The 19,973-nt window shown below is 41.6% G+C and overlaps 1 protein-coding gene and 2 long non-coding RNA genes across 4 annotated transcripts in view; 2 read left to right on the top strand and 1 right to left on the bottom strand.

The window, feature by feature from the left end:
* Nucleotides 1-12,587, top strand: part of LOC126415475 (uncharacterized) — a 29,511-nt gene extending 16,924 nt beyond the window's left edge. Inside the window, exon 3 of the long non-coding RNA XR_007575391.1 lies at nucleotides 12,457-12,587. This is a non-coding gene — a long non-coding RNA (uncharacterized LOC126415475). The remainder of the gene's footprint in view (nucleotides 1-12,456) is intronic.
* The window catches only part of LOC126415423 (S-adenosylmethionine synthase), a 274,910-nt gene that overhangs the window by 168,843 nt on the left and 86,094 nt on the right, over nucleotides 1-19,973 (top strand). The gene's annotated exons all lie outside the window — the stretch shown is intronic.
* LOC126415459 (uncharacterized) overlaps nucleotides 1-19,973 on the bottom strand; it is a 148,279-nt gene that overhangs the window by 73,780 nt on the left and 54,526 nt on the right. The window lies entirely within an intron of this gene.

Raw genomic sequence — 19,973 nt, 5'->3', positions numbered from 1 at the left:
CAGAGTGTGATGACGCAATTTTGACGCAAAATTGAACTTCTAAAAGCTCATAAAATGTGGACACCACGGGAGAGATCTCAGTATGTGGCCTGGTTCACACAGAGGACGTCCGATATCTAAGGGCAACGAGACTTTCGAACACTGGAGAGGGCCAGCAGCCTTTTCAGTAGTTGCAGGGGCAACAGTCTGGGTGATTGGCTAATATGGCCCTGTAACACCAACCAATACGGCCTTGCTGTTGTAGTACTGCGAATGGCTGAAAGCAAGTGGAAACTACAGCCGTAATTTTTCCCGAGGGCATGCAGCTTTACTGTATGATTAAATGATGATGGCGGCCTCTTGGGTAAAATATTCCGGAGGTAAAATAGTCCCACATTCGGATCTCTGGGCAGGGACTACTCAAGAGGACGTCGTTATCAGGAGAAATAAAACTGGCGTTCTACGGATCGGAGCGTGGAATGTCAGATCCCTTAATCGGACAGGTAGGTTAGAAAATTTAAAAAGGGAAATGGATAGGTTAAAGTTAGATATAGTGGGAATTAGTGAAGTTCGGTGGCAGGAGGAACAAGACTTTTGGTCAGGTGAATACAGTGTTATAAATACAAAATCAAATAGAGGTAATGCTGGAGTAAGATTAATAATGAATAAAAAATAGGAGTGCGGGTAAACTACTACAAACAGCATAGTGAACGCATTATTGTGGCCAAGATAGACACGAAGCCCACGCCTACTACAGTAGCGCAAGTTTATATGCCAACTAGCTCTGCAGATGATGGAGAAGTTGATGAAATGTATGATGAGATAAAAGAAATTATTCAGGTAGTGAAGGGAGACGAAAATTTAATAGTCATGGGTGACTGGAATTCGACAGTAGGAAAAGGAAGAGAAGGAAACGTAGTAGGTGAATATGGATTGGGGCTAAGAAATGAAAGAGGAAGCCGCCTGGTAGAATTTTGCACAGAGCAAACTTGATCATAGCTAACACTTAGTTCAAGCATCATGAAAGAAGGTTGTATACATGGTATGAAACGTCCCCTTTTGAACAATTATACATGACTGTGCTTAAACTGTCACGCAATATTTTTAGCGCAACGAAATCTGACTTTCAAAAATCTCTACAAAAGAATGGCCCTGACGAACATTAACCTAAACAGCCTACTTACAATGGAAGAACCTTGGAGATACTAAAAGGTTTCAGATAGATTATATAATGGTAAGACAGAGATTTAGGAACCATATTTTAAATTGTATGACATTTCCAGGGGCAGATGTGGACTCTGACCACAATCTATTGGTTATGAACTGTAGATTAAACCTGAAGAAACTGCAAAAATGTGGGAATTTAAGGAGATGGGACCTGGATAAACTGAAAGAACCAGAGGTTTTACAGAGTTTCAGGGAGAGCATAAGGGAACAATTGACAGGAATGGAGGAAAGAAATAAAGTAGAAGAAGAATGGGTAGCTTTGAGGAATGAAATAGTGAAGGCAGCAGAGGATCAAGTAACTAAAAAGACGAGGGCTAGTAGAAATCCTTGGGTAACAGAAGAGATACTGAATTTAATTGATGAAAGGAGAAAATACAAAAATTCAGTAAGTGAAAGAGGCAAAAAAGGAACACAAACGTCTCAAAAATGAGATCGATAGGAAGTGCAAAATGGCTAAGCAGGGATGGCTAGAGGACAAATGTAAGGATGAAGAGGCTTATCTCACGAAGGGTAAGATAGATACTGCCTACAGGAAAATTAAAGAGACCTTTGGAGAAAAGAGAACCACTTGCATGAATATCAAGAGCTCAGATGGAAACCCAGTTCTAAGCAAAGAAGGGAAAGCAGAAAGGTGGAAGGAGTATATAGAGGGTCTATACAGGGACGATGTTCTTGAGGACAATATTATGGAAATGGAAGATGATGTAGATGAAGATGAAATGGGAGATATGATACTGCGTGAAGAGTTAGACAGAACACTGAAAGACCTAAGTCGTAACAAGGCCCCGGGAGTAGACAACATTCCATTAGAACTACTGACAGCCTTGGGAGAGCCAGGCCTAACATAACTCTACCATCTAGTGAGCAAGATGTATGAGACAGGCGAAATTCCCTCAGACTTCAAGAAGAATATAACAATTCCAATCCCAAAGAAAGCAGGCGTTGACAGATGTGAAAATTACCGAACTATCAGTTTAATAAGTCACAGCTGCAGAATACTAACGCCAATTCTTTACAAACGAGTGGAAAAACTGGTGCAAACTGACCTCGGGGAAGATCAGTTTGGATTCCGTAGAAATGTTGGAACACGTGAGGCAATACTGACCCTACGAATTATCTTAGAAGAAAGATTACGGAAAGGCAAACTTACGTTTCTAGCATTTGTAGACTTAGAGAGAGCTTATGACAATGTTGACTGGAATACTCTCTTTCAAATTCTGAAGGTGGCAGGGGTAAAATACAGGGAGCGAAAGGCTATTTACAATTTGTACAGAAACCAGATGGCAGTTATAAGAGTCAAGGGACATGAAAGGGAAGCAGTCGTTGGGAAGGGAGTGAGACAGGGTTGTAGCCTCTCCCCGATGCTATTCAAACTGTATATTGAGCAATCAGTAAAGGAAACAAAAGAAAAATTCGGAGTAGGTATTAAAATCCATGGAGAAGAAATAAAAACTTCGAGGTTTGCCGATGACATTGTAATTCTGTCAGAGACAGCAAAGGACTTGGAAGAGCAGTTGAGCGTAATGAACAGTGTCTTGAAATGAGGGTTTAAGATGAACATCAACAAAAGCAAAACGAGGATAATGGAATGTAATCGAATTAAATCGGGTGATGCTGGGGGAATTAGAATAGGAAAAGAGACACTTAAAGTAGTAAAGGAGTTTTGCTATTTGGGGAACAAAATAACTGATGATGGTCGAAGTAAAGAGGACATAAAATGTAGACTGGCAATGGCAAGGAAAGCGTTTCTGAAGAAGAGAATTTGTTAACATTGAGTATAGATTTAAGGGTCAGAAAGTCGTTTCTGAAAGTATTTGTATGGACTGTAGCCATGTATGGAAGTGAAACGTGGATGATAAATAATTGGGACAAGAAGGGAATAGAAGCTTTTGAAATGTGGTGCTACAGAAGAATGCTGAAGATTAGATGGGTAGATCACATAACTAATGAGGAGGTGTAGAATAGAATTGGGGAGGAGTTTGTGGCACAACTTGACTAGAAGAAGGGATCGGTTGGTAGGACATGTTCTGAGGCATCAAGGGATCACCAATTTGGTACTGGAGGGCAGCGTGGGGGGTAAAAATCGTAGAGGGAGACCAAGAGATGAATACACTAAGCAGATTCAGAAGGATGTAGGCTGCAGTAGGTACTGGGAGATGAAGAAGCTTGCACAGGATAGAGTAGCATGGAGAGCTGCGTCAAACCAGTCTCAGGACTGAAGACCACAACAACAACAACAACATGGAAGCCAACCACAGTCCAGACCAATTATTCGGGCCTAGCATTTGTCATTTATGGAAACAGGTTGTGTTCTCCATAAAAAGGGGACGGGCCGCTCACCTGTTTCAGACGCCAACGTGGACAAGGTACAGCAAGTGACAAAATCGATGAGCACGGCGGCCAGAGAGTTAGAAATGAGACGATCAGCATTGCCCAATGTCTTGCATAACAGGTTATGGCTGTATACCTAAAAGGTGCAGCTGCTTCAGACATTAGCGCCTACAGACAAACCTGAGCGCGAACAGTTTGCAGTGGATATTCTAGGCTAGACTGGCAGAAACAATGACTTTTCGGAAAAGATTTGGCCAACGTTTTATGTGTCAGGCAAACTGAATCGTCATAATGTTCATATACAAAGTTCAAAGCATCGTCATGTCACACGTGAAATGGAAAGAGGCAGTCCCAAGGTCAATGTTTGGTACGGACAGTAGCACAATTGCATCACTGATCCATTCTTTTTCGTCGAGTCTGCAGCAAATGGTGGTGTTTAGCTGGACATGTCAAAAGAAATTGTTGTGCCATAATTGAAAAATGTACAACCTGATATCATATTCCAGCAGGATGGGGTACCAGCCCACTAATCCCTAAATTTCCATCAGTTTCTAGACGAAAATTTTTCCTGACAGGTGGAATAGACGAGATGATCCAATTCAATGGCCGCCACGATCCCTTGACCTCACACCACTGGACTCCTTCCTGCGGGGTTTTGTAAAAGAACTACTGTACCAAACCGAGGTTAGAGATCTACAGGACCTGAAGGCACGCATTCGCAATGGATTTGAACATGTCACCGTGGGGATCTTGGAGAGAAATGGAATTCGACTGGACATTATCCGTGCCGTTAAGGGCGGACACACTGATGTGTATGAATGAGGAATCAAAACTATATGAGTTATCTTATCACACGTTGAAAATCAAGTTGTTAATATTTAGGGTAGTTTTAAAGATAGTAAAGTCTTAAACTGTAAAGATAATTTATGGATACCCTGTGCTATGTAGTACATTTTACTGCACAGGGTGATTCAAAAGGTTCCCCAAAGTTTGAAGAAGCTGATAGCAGAGACAAAGTAAAATGGTCTTCGAATGAAGCTCATTTGGTCTGCAAGTATCCTAGAGACAGGTTTTCGTATTTTCTAGCATTCTGCAACAAATCATTGTCACAGTTACTGAAAGATAGTCCTGTGGATCCCTTCTGTTGTCCTTCGTGTACATGGGTGTGAGCTGTGCTTTCTTCCAACTATTGGGCACAGCGTTTTGCCCAAGGAATCTTCGATACATTATGGTTAAAAGGCAGACTAATTCAGCCGCAAATTCGGTATAGAGTCTGATAGGGATTCCATCAGATCCACGAGCTTTGTTCATTTTAAAGATTGCAGCAGTTCCTCAGCGTCACTGACAGCATATCTATTTCACTATCTTTGCAGTTGTAAGAGAATTGAAATGGGTCAAAACTTCTGGATTCACCCTTGTAAAAGAACATTTGGAAAAAAATTGAATGATCGTATGGCATTGTTGGCCGGGAGGCACCATTCGGGAGAGTTCGGCCGCCGTATTGCAAGTCCTTTTTAGGTGACGCCACATCGGCAGTCAATGGTGATGGACACACAACACCCAGTCCCCTGCCGGGAATCGAACCCGGGCCCCCCTTTAGGCAGAGACGCTACCGCTGCGCTACGGACGCAGTTAAGCATTTGTTTTGCTATAATCAGTTTCAGTTCCTGTTTCGTCCGTAACTGTCTGGAGGCTAACTATGGTGCCACCTATAGTCTTTACATACAACCAAGAATTTCACCGGATTTTGTGAAATCTTCAAATGGTTCAAATGGCTCTGAGCACTATGGGACTCAACTGCTGAGGTCATTAGTCCCCTATAGCTTAGAACTAGTTAAACCTAACTAACCTAAGGACATCACAAACATCCATGCCCGAGGCAGGATTCGAACCGGCGACCGTAGGGGTCTTGCGGTTCCAGACTGCAGCGCCTTTAGCCGCACGGCCACTTCGGCCGGCTTGTGAAATCTTTCTGCAATATTCTGCTATGGTAGTTCTTGAAGGCTTCTCGCATAGCCGTCTTGGAAGCCAAATGCGTTTCATTCGTCAGCTCTCTATGGTATAGTTCTATGCTTTGTTTTATATCTGTTTTGCAGTAGTCTATGTACCTTTAGAAGTTTCTTTACAGTGACTATACTCAACGGAGGGTCCCTCCCATCATGAACTGATCTACTAGGTACAAATCTATCCAGTTTATGGTCACCACTGAAAGTTGTACCTTAGTTCCTCTACATGCTCCTGTCTTGAGCAAAAAGTTTCAAGTTTCTCATTGAGATATGAGACTACAGTCTCTATCTAGTTTACTCGAGATATAAATCTTTCTACATCTTTTAGTTGCCGTTTATAATAATGAAGTACTGTCTGAAACTGGTGTACAAATTTCCAGACATACCTCTGCAAGATTTCAAAGTTTAGCATATTGCTGTAAATGTACAGAAATGGAATCAGCCATGTCATGCACATATTTTGGTGCAACAATTTATACATATGATGACGTAAGCTCAGTCGTAGGTAAATCAGGTGGCAGACTTCGGTTCACACACACACACACACACACACACACACACACACACACACACACACATCTACATAATACTACGCAAGCCACCTAATATTGTGCGATGGACGGCTCTTCTGGTGCCACTACCTGATCCTCCCCCACCCTGAACTATCAGTAATCGGAATCTATCCTGGATAACACTGTGTGCATGTTATGAGTGTCAGTTTCACTGTCATTTAAGGCCTCCACAGACCGTTACACGAAACACTTGAAACTAACATTTGGATAAGCTATCTGACTGCGTATCTGAATATGAAACCCTGAACTATCAGTAATCGGAATCTATCCTGGATAACACTGTGTGCATGTTGTATAAGTGTCAGTTTCACTGTCATTTAAGCCCTCAACAGACCGTTACACGAAACACTTGAAACTAACATTTGGATAAGCTATCTGACTGCATATCTGAATATGAAACACTGAAGGAACAAATGAACCTGTAACAGTGAATACCTAAGCTATCTGATTGCGTTTTTGAATAAGAATTTACAAGTGATACAGAATCTGATTTGTGCAACGAAATTTACTGGATTAGAGTACATGACATGTTGTGGTGTATCAGTGTCTCTGTTTTGGCCCTACGTTTTGCACTCACCTCTTTAGATGACTGCCTTTTTCCAAGTGGTTTACAGCAACTCGCAGCAGCAGCAGCTAAAGCTAATTGTTACTAAGAATGAATTTAATAAAGAGAAGTTTGCTTGGGTCCCTTTACTACTAAATAACTTGTAAGAAGGTATTTCATAAATTAAGTCTATTTAAAACTTCAGAAATCATCATGACCAATAATAGTTTGACCAGTATTAGTAATGGCGAAATGCCTGACAATGACATAAGTATCAATAATGGTTGAATGCCAGATTAACAAATTATTTCAATTTCAAATTTACATTAACATTTAATAGCCACAGAATATTTATTTGGAGGATAACGAGGCTTCTTTAACTGACAAGAAAAACATGGGATTATTGCAAACTCGGATTAACAATCACGAGCCCAACCCTGCAATTGCGATTTACGCTATACTTGCGCATTTTACCTTGAAGTGCACCTTTAAGCGTAGTCAACTCATCTAAATTTCTACTGGTCATGTAAATGAAATCAAGCCTTGAGTGTGGTAAGATCTGCTATCACCGACGTGAGGGCAGCGTGACACGTCTTCTGTGTCCTAGCTCTCGCCCAGCACTAGTACTTAGAATCGCGCTCCCATGTTTCCCCCTCAGATTGTTACTATCGATATCTGAGTGCTTATTTATTTCCAGCCTTGCACAATGCAAAGCATAGGGTTAAGTTGGCTATATTGTTTACAATGTAATGGAGAGTTCTGCCACACTCCTTAGAATTGGCTCTAACTTCACAAATTTTTTCTTCGTGATCATTACGCGAAATGTGTGTAGGGGGTAGTAATATGCTGTCCGACTCTTGCTGGGAAAATGCTCTCTCGACGTTCCAATAGTAGTAAACTTGTCTGTGATGTGCAACGCCTCTCTTGTAACATTTTCCAGTGGAGTTTGCTTAGCCGGCCGGTGTGGCAGTGCGGTTCTAGGCGCTTCAGTCGGGAACTGCGTGACCGCTACGGTCGCAGGTTCGAATCCTGCCTCGGGCTTGGCTGTGTGTGATTTCCTTAGGTTAGTTAGGTTTAAGTAGTTCTAAGTTCTAGGGGACTGATGACCTCAGATGTATAGTCCCATAGTGCTCAGAGCCAGCCATTTTTTGGAGTTTGCTTCACACACACCCTCGCCCCATCCCCACCACCCGCCCCACCCCTGGCCACCCCTACACACTCACACGTCACTTACAACTAGAGACACCACCCACCCGCCCACCAACACACACACGCACACGCACACGCACACGCACACGCACACACACCTAAAAAGGAGGTTACAAAACACTCATTGCTCAAGTGTGTGGGACCTATAGCAAACAGTACTATCATTAGATATTGAATGTATACAAAGAGAGGCAGTACAGCTTTGTTTTCCACTCAAGCACTCAAGGAGGCGGGAGGGAGGGGGGGGAGCGAAAGCTGAAAACCCCGAATTGGCATATACTTGAAAACAGATACAAATTATTCCGCGAAAATGTACTCGGAAAGGTTAAAAAACGAATGACGAATCGAGAATTATACTTCAACCCATTATATATCGCTTCTGTACAGACCACGATGAAAAGATTGTACTAAATACAGTCTGCATAGAGACATTCAAGCAGTGGTTTTTCTCACAATCCAAAAGTGGTTGGAACGGAAAGAATCTCCAGCATGTGATTTGAAGCTAAGTACGCTCTGCCATGCACCTCACAGTAGTTTGCAGAATTTGTTTCTAGATGTAGATCGGTTGATGGTGTGCTACGCCTCCTACACAACACGACGCTGTTTATTTCGTTCCCAAGGGTAACCAGGTGCCTGACGTCTTCTCCATTTCTGTTTTTTTTTTAAATTATTTATTTAGTGATACCGCTGTATGCAGACAACACTTAGAGCCGGGGTTCCATGATTCACGGTCCACACTGGTAGCGACCTTGGCGCCCCTGGGTACCTGCCAACGTAGCGGAACATATTCCATCGTCACGGTCCAACAGCCTCCGTTATCAGTTCCACCACCTGGTGCTTACCCGCTACTAATAGCGCACGCGTGCGTTTCAAAATGGTGATTCCCTCTCCGGAGAGCAGTCTTCTTGCATCATAAGTGATATATTGGCGGAAATAACATTTGTGGGGTCGTTCTCGACGCATCAGATCACTCAGAAGTGTAACAAAAAGTCTCGTTTATTTGCAGTAGGGTTTCTGACAGAATCTTGACTCTTGGGACATAGATGCAGATCGTTTTTGAAGTTGATATATAATTTACTCAATGCATTCCGGTTTTGTGCCTGTCCCCTGGAGTATTTGCATAATATTTTTCATACCACTAAGCGAAATGCGCTACGGTGACAAAAGTCATGAGACATCAATATGCATATCTACAAATGGCAGTAGTATCGCATACACAAGGTATAAAAGGGCAGTGCATTGGCAGAGATGTCATTTGCTTTCAGATGAGTCATGTGCAAAGGTTTCCGAAGAGAATACGGCCGCAAGACGAGAGTTGACAGACTTTGAATGTGGACTGGTAGTTGGAGCTAGAAGCGTGGGATATTCCATTTCAGAAATCGTTAAAGAATTCAATATTCGCAGTGTGCTGAGAATACGAAATTGCAGGTTATTACCTCTCACCACAGACAACATAGCGGTCGACGGCTTTCACTTAACGACTTACAGCAGCGGCGTTTGCGTAGAGTTGTTAGTGTTAACAGATACGCAACATTGCGTGAAATAACAGCAGAAATCAATGTGGGACGTACTACTAACGTATCCGCTAGAATAGTTCGGCGAAATACGGAGGTAATGGGCTATGGCAGCAGACGACCGAGTGCCTTTGCTAACACCATGACATCACCTGCAGCGCCTCTCCTAGGCTCGTGACCAAATGGGTTGGACCCTAGACGACTGGAAAACAGTGACCTGGTCAGATGAGTCCAGGTTTCAGTTGGTAAGAGCTGATGATAGAGTTCGAGTGTGCCGTAGACCTCATGAAGCCCTGGACCTCAAGTCGACAACAAGGCAATGTGCCGGTTGGTGATGGCTCCATAATGGGGTGGGTTGTGTTGACATCGAAAGAGCTGGTCAAACTGAACTGATCGCTGACTGGAAATGATTATTTCGGCTACTTGGAGACCACTTGCAGCCATTCATGGACTTAGTGGTCCCAAACAACGATTGAATTTTTATGGATGAAAATACGCCATGTCACAGGGCCACAATCGTTCCCGATTGGTTTGAAGAATATTTTGGACAATTCGGGCGAATGGTTTGACCACCCAGACCCTCCGACATGAAACCCATCGAACATTTATGGGGCATAATTGAGACATGAGTTTGTGCACAAAATCCTGCACCGCCAACGCTTTCGCAATTATGGACGGCTATAGGGGCACCTGGCTCAATAATTCTGCAAGCAACTTTCAACGACTTCTTGAGTTCATACCACGTCGAGTTGCTCCACTGCACACAGCAAAATAAGGTCCAATACGATACTAGGAGGATCCCATGACTTTTGTCACCTCAGTATAATGACAAATAAATGGAGGAATCTTACAACAGCTGTTTTATATAAACGAAGAAAAATCAGCTAGGCATGCCGCCGTTAGCAGAATAACAATAGGTGTTACCGCTGCATTCCCCTGTCCCTTTTCCGTCATCTCCCACCCAATCCCATACAACTAAGCTCGCTGTAAGACATACAAAGAGTGGAAATGTCACATTCTTGTGTCACTTCTCAGTGCTGTTGCCAAAACGTAATAATTCTTACATATAGGTGGGAAATAATCTGACCAAAGTATCAGTTATTATAATCTTACAAAGCCTGCATTCTTTGTATATACATTTTTCAGTATACAGAAAAAGCCGTGACTTTGCAGAATCAAAACAGAGAAATCAAGACATGTTCATTATTTGGAAAAATTTATTCAAAACCCAAGATTTTGCCACTGCTATTGAAGGTAAAATCATTTCAACAGCTCAAGAAATGAAGAACAAATTTCTTTAATTTTCTTGATTTCACATGTGACATTTGACATGCAGAGAAAGCGAACACGATATTTAGATTTCTTGATATCAGATCTGTAGTAGTAATCAGTTCACATACATCAGCCCTAAATACAAAGAAATGTAATAGAATATTTTTGAGCTTTTTATCTCTGTGAAACAACACCAGCATCCATGACAAATGTCGTGCTTAACCAACTACATGAGGTGTCATTGCCAGTTTAAGACCTACCTTGGCAAGGATAGGGTGATGGGGGTAACATAAAAGGAAAGAAAAGTAGTCTGCAGAAAAGAATAGTTATAATCCTTGTGCACGTTATGTCCCATGCACTTGTCATACTCTGAATGATGATTATTCATATTGCCGAGAAGGGAGGGTTTTGAAACATCCTGGCAGATTAAAACTGTGTGCCGGACCGAGACTCGAACTCGGGACCTTTGCCTTTCGCGGGCAAGTGCTCTACCAACTTAGCTACCCAAGCATGACTGAAGCCCCGCTCCTCACAGCTTTACTTCTACCAGTACCCCGTCTCCTACCTTCCAAACTTTACAGAAGCTCTCCTACGAACCTTGCAGAACTAGTCCTCCTGAAAGAAAGGATATTGCAGAGACATGGCTTAGCCACAGCCTGTGGGATGTTTCCAGAATGAGATTTTCAGTCTGCAACGGAGTGTGCACTGATATGAAACTTCCTGGCCGAAGCTGTGAGGATGGGGCGTGAGTCGTACTTGAGTAGCCCAGTTGGTAGAGCACTTGCCCGCGAAAGGCAAAGGTTCCGAGTTCGAGTCTCGGTCCGGCACACAGTTTTAATCTGCCAGGAGGTTTCATATCAGCGCACACTCCGCTGCAGAGTGAAAGTCTCATTGAGGGAGGGTTTTTTCCATTTTGTTCGACGCCTTTTTGACTGCGACGGAATGTGCTAAAACCTCATCCATCGCCACTAGCAATAAAATCTGTAGGTTTCGTCACTCGGAATATTGCCAAAAATACTATGGCCAAAATCAGTTGAAGAACAGGAGTATTGGGACTGCATTCCCGAAATCTAATTGATGTGTTCTATATCACTTGCAAGCGCCAAGAGAAATTTTTCAAAGTTAATACTGTCTGCATACAAAGTTCAGAGACCCGGGGGATACTGGTGGAACTAGTGTCAGTATTGAGTGATAAAGCTTTAAGGTATATAAATTCTGAAGATTTTATTAACTATTCTGTTACAGTAAAAGCACGAAAAGTCCTAAGGTGGAGTTGTGACAAGAGCAGCACACTCAATTTGACCTACACATGCATCTACATCCATAGCCTGCAAACCGATGTGAAATGCATGGCAGAGAGTACTTTCAATATTATGGTTTCTTCCCTACACAGACAGTATAAGTGGAACACAATGGGCTGTCCAAAATTTTACAAAGCGCAGACGGTTTGATTTTATGATGTCCGCTTTCAAGAACACTGTAAGTATAATGCTTGACTTGACAGTTGCTAAGGGAAAGAGACATTATTAAACAGGAATAATCATAGCCAATGATGGACATATGAAACATAGTACATACATAATTGAGATGAAGTGGTACATTTATAATGGAAAATGGTACAGATTTAATTACATGGGATTTTTTTTAAAGTTCCACAACAGTTGTTAAATGAACAAAGTGATTCAGAACAGAGCTTTTTTGTTATATGTATGAAGTGATTCAGTACTAAAGCTCTTTTCGTAATTTTTCTGATCTGATATGAAGTCTCTTTTTCTGTTTTTTGCCTTTTCCTTTTTTTTTAGTGCTCTGCGGCCTCGCACTTGTCCAATCGTAGCTGGCTTTAACTGTTGTTTCACTGCAATTGTTTTGTGTATTCTCCGGACCAAGAACTACCACTTTGCTACTCACGGATCTCGTTTTCAGGCTTCCTGTGACTTGCGTATGTCTAGCTTACAGCTACGTAAGTAGTTACATAATTTATTACTAGTTTCCATTTTGAGAAAGCATTCTCCTACATTCAGTTCCATATTGTGAATATTTAAATCTTATATTTGCAGTTTAGATGTACTAAATTAATACTGTCAGGCCCACGTAGTGAAACGTAGCCTAAAAAGCCCAACAATCATAGTGCAGAAATACTCGTATTGCCAGATTCTCTATTCGCATGTTCACTTGACTATATAGTTCGTATGTTACGGATTCAAGTGCTTATAGCTGTGTATAGATGTTATTTTTTGTAATTTAGTTTTCTAGTATTTCACTAGCCCCTTTCTTTCCTTTTAAACAGAGCGTTTGATGACGACTTACTAAGAACTCGAAACAGACCAGGATATTAGTTATGTGACAAGTGAAAGTCGTAAAAACAATTATGCTTCACAATTTTTTAAGTAATTTTTAATAATTTTTCTTAAGACTTAGAGCTTGGTAACATTATCAGTAGACATTTCTTTTAGAGCCACTATTTTTCTTCGCGTTCTACGACCTTACGCCATGTTGTGTAAGAACATGTATTCCCTGTTGATAAAAGCTCTTGTTCTGTGCTGATAGCCATGTTTTCACTGCACGAATCACCTTCTCATAATCTTCAAACTGTGTCACACATAGAGAACCGTCAAGTGGCCCAAACAGACGCAAGTACGAGGACGGGAGCAATGGCCGTGACAGAACATCCCGAACCCACAGCACAATTTTTTCGCTTGCTAACACATTAACTCTCGTTACTCCTATCAACTGCATCGTTACCGAACAGTGCGCAAAAACCTTTACAGATATTCAAGACACTTTCTCCGCAACCAAGAATTCAATTATAGCATGTTGCTAGAGTGATTCACTACGACTCCGTCGTCTGTCGGCATTGTTGGAAACTTCGCACACGTGCAGAAGACGCAACAAATCTGAAGTATCTAAAAGGTTCTTTTCCTGTGTATATTAACGCTATAAAAAAACTTCGGGCGTTATTTACTGAACTACGAGTACCATGGTACAATAAAAGAGTTTCGTGGTTCTTTCAGCTCCATTTACGTATGAAACGCGGGAAGAATGACTGCTTGGACAACTCCTTGAGCATTGAAGTTACTCTAAACCTTGCCCTCCACGGTCGCTGCGGAAGCGATACATTGGGATCTGTAGCAAGTTTCTGGAATTGTCAAGTAACAGTGGTTCTCGAAGCTTTGTAAGCAAGCTTTTGCAGGACTGTCGACTCTTACTTTGAAGCGCCTGCCAGTGCACGTTTTTTCAACATTTCCGTGGCGTTCTTCCGTCAGTTAATAAAAAAATCTCTGACTAATCGTACTGCCCTTCTTTGTGAACGCTCAGTATCCCATCTGGTATGAACCCGCACGAATAGCAAAACAGGATAATTGGAGTCGAGAACGTGAAAGATCGGCATACGGATCATACTGAATCCATAGTCTGTCTCGTGTTATACATGAACTGTAACTTCTGTACACGAAGCATTATAGTGGAAAGTGTCGACAAGAACTGATGTGACTTTGAGTACGTTTGTAATATGGACAGGTACTTTTCTTATGATAAAACTGATGTGACTTTTTGTAATTTTTTTCTGTTTCTCTTTTTTAGAATCAAATCTCGCAATTTGTTAGTAAATTAACTTCCGATGCAGTTTTTCGATCTAAACAACAAAATATTACAATTCACAATTGTTTCCTTTTGTGGGGGGGGGGGGGGGAGGGGGTAGGTGCGGGAGGGATAAACTGAGCGATTTGAGGCAGCGGACGCAAATATCATTCTTCGCACGTTTTTGATAAGAGCTGTTTCAATTTTGTGAACGGATATTGTACCTATACCGTCAGTATCTCACCCAAGAAATCTGCAGTAGCCAGCAGTGGATATTATTTTCCTTTTTTTAGTCCAGTGACATAAGAACAGAATGTACAGTGCTAAAATGAAATGATCATACGGCATTGTTGGCCGGGAGACCCCATGCGAGATGTTCGGCCGTTGAAATTGCAAGTCCTTTTTAGCTGATGCCACTTCGGCGACTTGCGAGTCAATGACGATGAAATGATGATTAAACACACACAGCATCCAGTCATCTCGAGGCAGAGAAAATCCCTGACCCCGGCGGGAATCGAACCCGGGACCCCATGCGCGGGAAGCGAGAACGCTTGACTCGAGGCATCCGCACTGAGCACACAGCCATGCCGTACAGGAGGAGAAGATATATAAGAAGATCAAGATTGCCCGTGTACAAGAGAGCCCGCATCTCGTGGTCGTGCGGTAGCGTTCTCGCTTCCCACGCCCGGGTTCCCGCGTTCGATTCCCGGCGGGGTCAGGGATTTTCTCTGCCTCGTGATGGCTGGGTGTTGTGTGATGTCCTTAGGTTAGTTAGGTTTAAGTAGTTCTAAGTTCTAGGGGACTGATGACCATAGATGTTAAGTCCCATAGTGCTCAGAGCCATTTGAACCTGTGTACAAGACTGTTGATGGTTGGTTGGTTGGTTTTGGGGAAGGAGACCAGACAGCGAGGTCATCGGTCTCATCGGATTAGGGAAGGATGGGGAAGGAAGTCGGCCGTGCCCTTTCAAAGGAACCATCCCGTCATTTGCCTGGAGCGATTTAGGGAAATCACGGAAAACCTAAATCAGGATGGCCGGACGCGGGAACAAGACTGTTGATACATTTAGTCTTACTCCTAGTAATATAGCACAAGAAGAGCTACTAAATGGACCTATTACTTTTGTAGGAGCTAAGATTCATTTCTCTTGTACAACTACAGAGGTTGTAACTGGTAATAGTTGGTTAACTATTGCTATTGTAAGGGGCAGTGATAAGCCTCAATTAGGCTTGGAGTCCTATTATGATAGAGACATTATTTGTTATCGTACCTGTTCAATTGGTGTTCAGGGTGCTGTGGACTGTACAGTGCGGTCGACCAAGCACAGAGACGCTTGTACTTCCCTGTCATCTAATGCTCCAATTTTTGTATTCATTATTCGTAAAACAGTCATCGGCTCGTATTCATACGCAGATGTGTATCTAAGCTTTATTCGATTTTGATGACTAAGCAGACATTAACAACTTCCTAGAACATCAAGGAAAGTGACTCTGGCGAATCTTCTGAAGCATACAGTTGTGATTATACATTGTCTTGAATCTTCTTTGTTGACGATCAATATGTGTACGTAATTGGCGAGTAAAGTAACGACGATATCCTAATCAAGACCGTTCAAATGTTGCTACGTTTTGTCCTGTTTAATGCTGTTATGTACAGTGGAACTGAACAACTAATCCAAGCTATTTTTGTTGCTTGTTCGACTCCATAATCTAAAATAACTGAAATAAAAAATTAAGTATTTGAAAGTAAACCGAACACAAGGAAAGACGCCATATTGCATTTTCGTGTCGAATGGTTTTATAGAAGTCAGTTACGCTGGTTGCAAATGATCAACATACACCTGAGCCAGCTTATTGTTCAACAAGTACTGTTTTTGGCGCTAAATAAGACGCTAATAAAGCTATTTGAATATCCGGAGACAAACAGTTACCCCTGAAAGACAGTTTCCGAAATGAACTCAAAGTAGAATTACGCACACTACACAAATATATAATCTTTCCGCGTTCCCAAATTGTGTGCTATATAGAATTCGCCATCTCCCTTTCCAGTATGCAAGATGCTGAAAATCTAGGAATGTCCGTTTACTTACGAAGCACGATCTTTCACGAGGTGAGAAATGGGTGTTTACGTAGTGCGGGTTTGAAATGCTTAACTTCCTGATCTAGTCAGTTCCCGAAGTTGAGAAATATATGAATATGGTCCAACTATTACTTTTGATTTATACATAGTGTCTCAGGTGGAATGGTCAATATTCAGGGATATGAAAGGAACGATCATTTGAAGTAAAAAAAGTCTGCAAACATCGGCTCTAAAACACATACCTTAAGAGCTATGATTGTTCAAATGGCTCTGAGCAAAAATGGTTCAAATGGCTCTGAGCACTATGGGACGTAACTGCTGAGGTCATCAGTCCCCTAGAATTTAGAACTACTTAAACCTAGCTAACCTAAGGTCATCACACACATCCATGCCCGAGGCAGGATTCGAACCTGCGACCGTAGCGGTCGCGCGGTTCCAGACTGTAGCGCCTAGAATCGCTCGGCCACACTGGTCGGCGGCTCCGAGCGTTATGGGACTTAACATCTGAGGTCATCAGACCCCTAGAAGTTAGAACTACTTAAACCTAACTAACCTAAGGACATCACACACATCCACGCCCGAGGCAGGATTCGAACCTGCGACTGTAGCGGTCGCGCGGTTCCTGACTGAAGCGCCTAGAACCGTTCGGTCATGCCGGCCGACTTAAGAGCTATGAACATTTGCTGACTAGAAGAGACGTGTTACATTAGCGAATATGAACAAGAACTTGTAGCTCTTAGGGTATGTACTTTAGATTGCCTCTGAGCACTATGGGACTTAACTGCTGTGGTCATCAGTCCCCTAGAACTTAGAACTACTTAAACCTAACTAACCTAAGGACATCACACACATCCACGCCCTAGGTAGGATTCGAACCTGCGACCGCAGCGGTCGCGCGGTTCCAGATTTGCCTAGAACCGCTCGGCCACTCCTGCCGGCTATGTACTTTAGAGCTCATGTTTAAGAATAGCTTTTTTTCTTGTTTTGGTACATACTACAACCTCTCAAAATATTTAAAGCGAAGAGCTTGCAATGTCGGAGATTTGTTTCGCAATATGGAAGACGAAGTAATGCTCTTAGCTCTTACGGTCTCCATTTTGGAGACCATTGCTTCGAATGATCGTTCCTGCCATATCCCTGAATAGTGACTATACCTCCTCGGACTCCTGTATATGAATAAATAGGAACGCAGCGCACAGAACATGCAGACGTAGCATGCAGTTCACTATTTGGTTTGCTGCGCTATGTTACTTCATGACGATATATTCAAACTTACAAAGAATGATTGTTTCAGGTTTCTGGGTGCGTTAACGATTTCATTTTACGGATCGATATAATTGTCAACTGATCTAGAAGCCCGTAAAACATGCCATTAATCTCTCAGAATAAATATCAGAAATATAAGCGGAAGACATTTAAGTTTACCATTTCTGCCGAGGTAGATTGTGAACTACAGATTTATTCAAGTTTTGAAGTGTCTTTTAATTTTTTATTCTTATCGACCAGAGTCGGTAATCACATTTTAATATTTAAACTTAACATTCTCTCGAAGCGTCAGTCGATATATCTTTGTTTCCATCTGTGGCAACAATTTTTTTGTAGCAGACGTATATCCTGTTTTGTTCTCTACATCATAGTATTGATGTAAGTAGTACTGCGCAGTTCTAAACAAACAAATTTCAAAGAGAACGCGAAGCTGTGTCAGCTTTTTTTTGTTTTTGCTAATACGCGCTTCGTTTTATTACACTTACTTGTGAGTTTAGTACAAACATTTTGTAGAACGTAATAGTATGTATGACGAAATAACTCAATAATGGAAAACTATAAACCATCGCCAGCGAAAAACTTCAATATGGCTGCTCAAAGGTAAGAAACGTTCAATACGAAAGCTATTACAATCTTTGAGACTTCTTCGGCTTTAATTATGCACGCATTGTTTTTGTACTGAAACTAACCTATTTTGAACGCATCACGTTCGAACGAAATTATTCCATTGGCATACCAGTATAGTCATTTACGGTACACAGTGGGAAAAAAGAGAAAGGATAGGTCACCATGGTTCATAGCTAATTTTAGAGAAAACCTATTTGGCATTTTCGTATTTTTTCTATTTCAGAAACTGCTCGAGCTAATTGCAGCTCGAACACATTTCTTTTTAAAAATAGAGTTACCAGAGTATACTCATTTACGTGTAACTTTCCCGTGTTACGTCGACAATCTCTGTTTTTATACTATCTGGATAAGTACGAAACTTGCACTGTGACGTCTCAGAATAACGAAGGGAAGATACCGTCTACAGTCCGTAGGCCGATGACATCATGTCTTACGTAGCAGCCACCGGTCATCTGTAAATGATAAGCATGACTCAGCTATACCCAGTGTCAAGTGGACAAACAGGTGATCTTCTCGCTAAACGTTTTCGAATTGCTAATAACATTTTAGCGACATTAACAACCGTTGTACATATGAGCACTCATTCCTGCCGACAACCAGTAACTGACATCAGAAAATCCGGTTCTACCGCTTTTTCTTGTGATTGCATTATAAACCAAATACTGACAGCAGATTGCAACACGAGATGAAATTACTTAACAACTTCGCATTATTCATCTCTCTTAGTATTGTGGATTAGGAACGCCTAAACAAATAGCAGCATGGAATTGTTGTGGAGAAATGACAGAATACATACTGTTCGATGAAGCATTTATAAAATATTGTAATAATTTGATAGACGAGGCCGAAATCAGTAGAAGCAACAGACGTAGTAATAACGTTTGTGAAAAAAAGCTACACGTTTGTCGCCAATTTTGTAGACGCGCATCAACGTACATTCTGGTCTCTAAATTGAAAAAGTCTAGGGCACCGTAGCCTTATTGGTTTGGTAAGGTTCTTTTTGTCTCTACATAAATGTGAAGACAGCAAATTGTAAATATTAGTGCCACTACTAAGGGGACAAGCGTATGACTACGAAGTATGGGGTTTACTCCACAACTTATTCTATGATTTCTTTCCTTTCACCTCTGGCATAAAGACAGTGAAGCTGTCCTCTGCTTGAACATTAGCCATTGAGAAGGCGTCGATTGATATTATACGTTAGTACATACGTACATCAGTTCTACAACATCCATTAGACTTCATCAGAATAGTGGAAAATTCTGAATTGAAAGTTAAGTCAGGCAAGCAAATTCCGTATCCCAAAAACAATTCTCAGCAATCCTAGAGGATGTTTTCAGATACTTAAACTGTGAAAGAGGAAGAGAGAATATACGTGTTAATGTTTACGTACTTGAACCATCGTTTCGCAGGTGACACTGTACTATTTGCCTCTAGTATAAATAAACTTCAACAAAAATCATTCATGAAACAGCATTAGCTGTCGATAATCCTTTATTCCAAAGTTATACACGACCGGTGTCGTGATATTGTAATCAGAACTTTAGGTGAAAAATCTACAAAAAACATACAATGTGCTTTATGAGCAAATTAATAATACCAAAAATGTGTGGTATATAAACCAAAAAAAGGAGTGAAATATTCACATAGCTAATGTAACATAGGCCCAACCTTCGAACGACACTTGTCATTAGCATTGCCAGTTAAAATGGATGCTGAGTGATCAAGAAAAAGAAAACCAAGAATTAGGGATTGTAGGCCGTGTAACTGA

This window comes from Schistocerca serialis, chromosome 1 (genome assembly GCF_023864345.2).
Source record: "Schistocerca serialis cubense isolate TAMUIC-IGC-003099 chromosome 1, iqSchSeri2.2, whole genome shotgun sequence".
In the NCBI taxonomy this organism is placed as follows: Eukaryota; Metazoa; Arthropoda; class Insecta; order Orthoptera; family Acrididae; genus Schistocerca; species Schistocerca serialis.
Note: the sequence above shows the minus strand (reverse complement) of the source record. Positions and strands in the feature narration are given on the sequence as shown.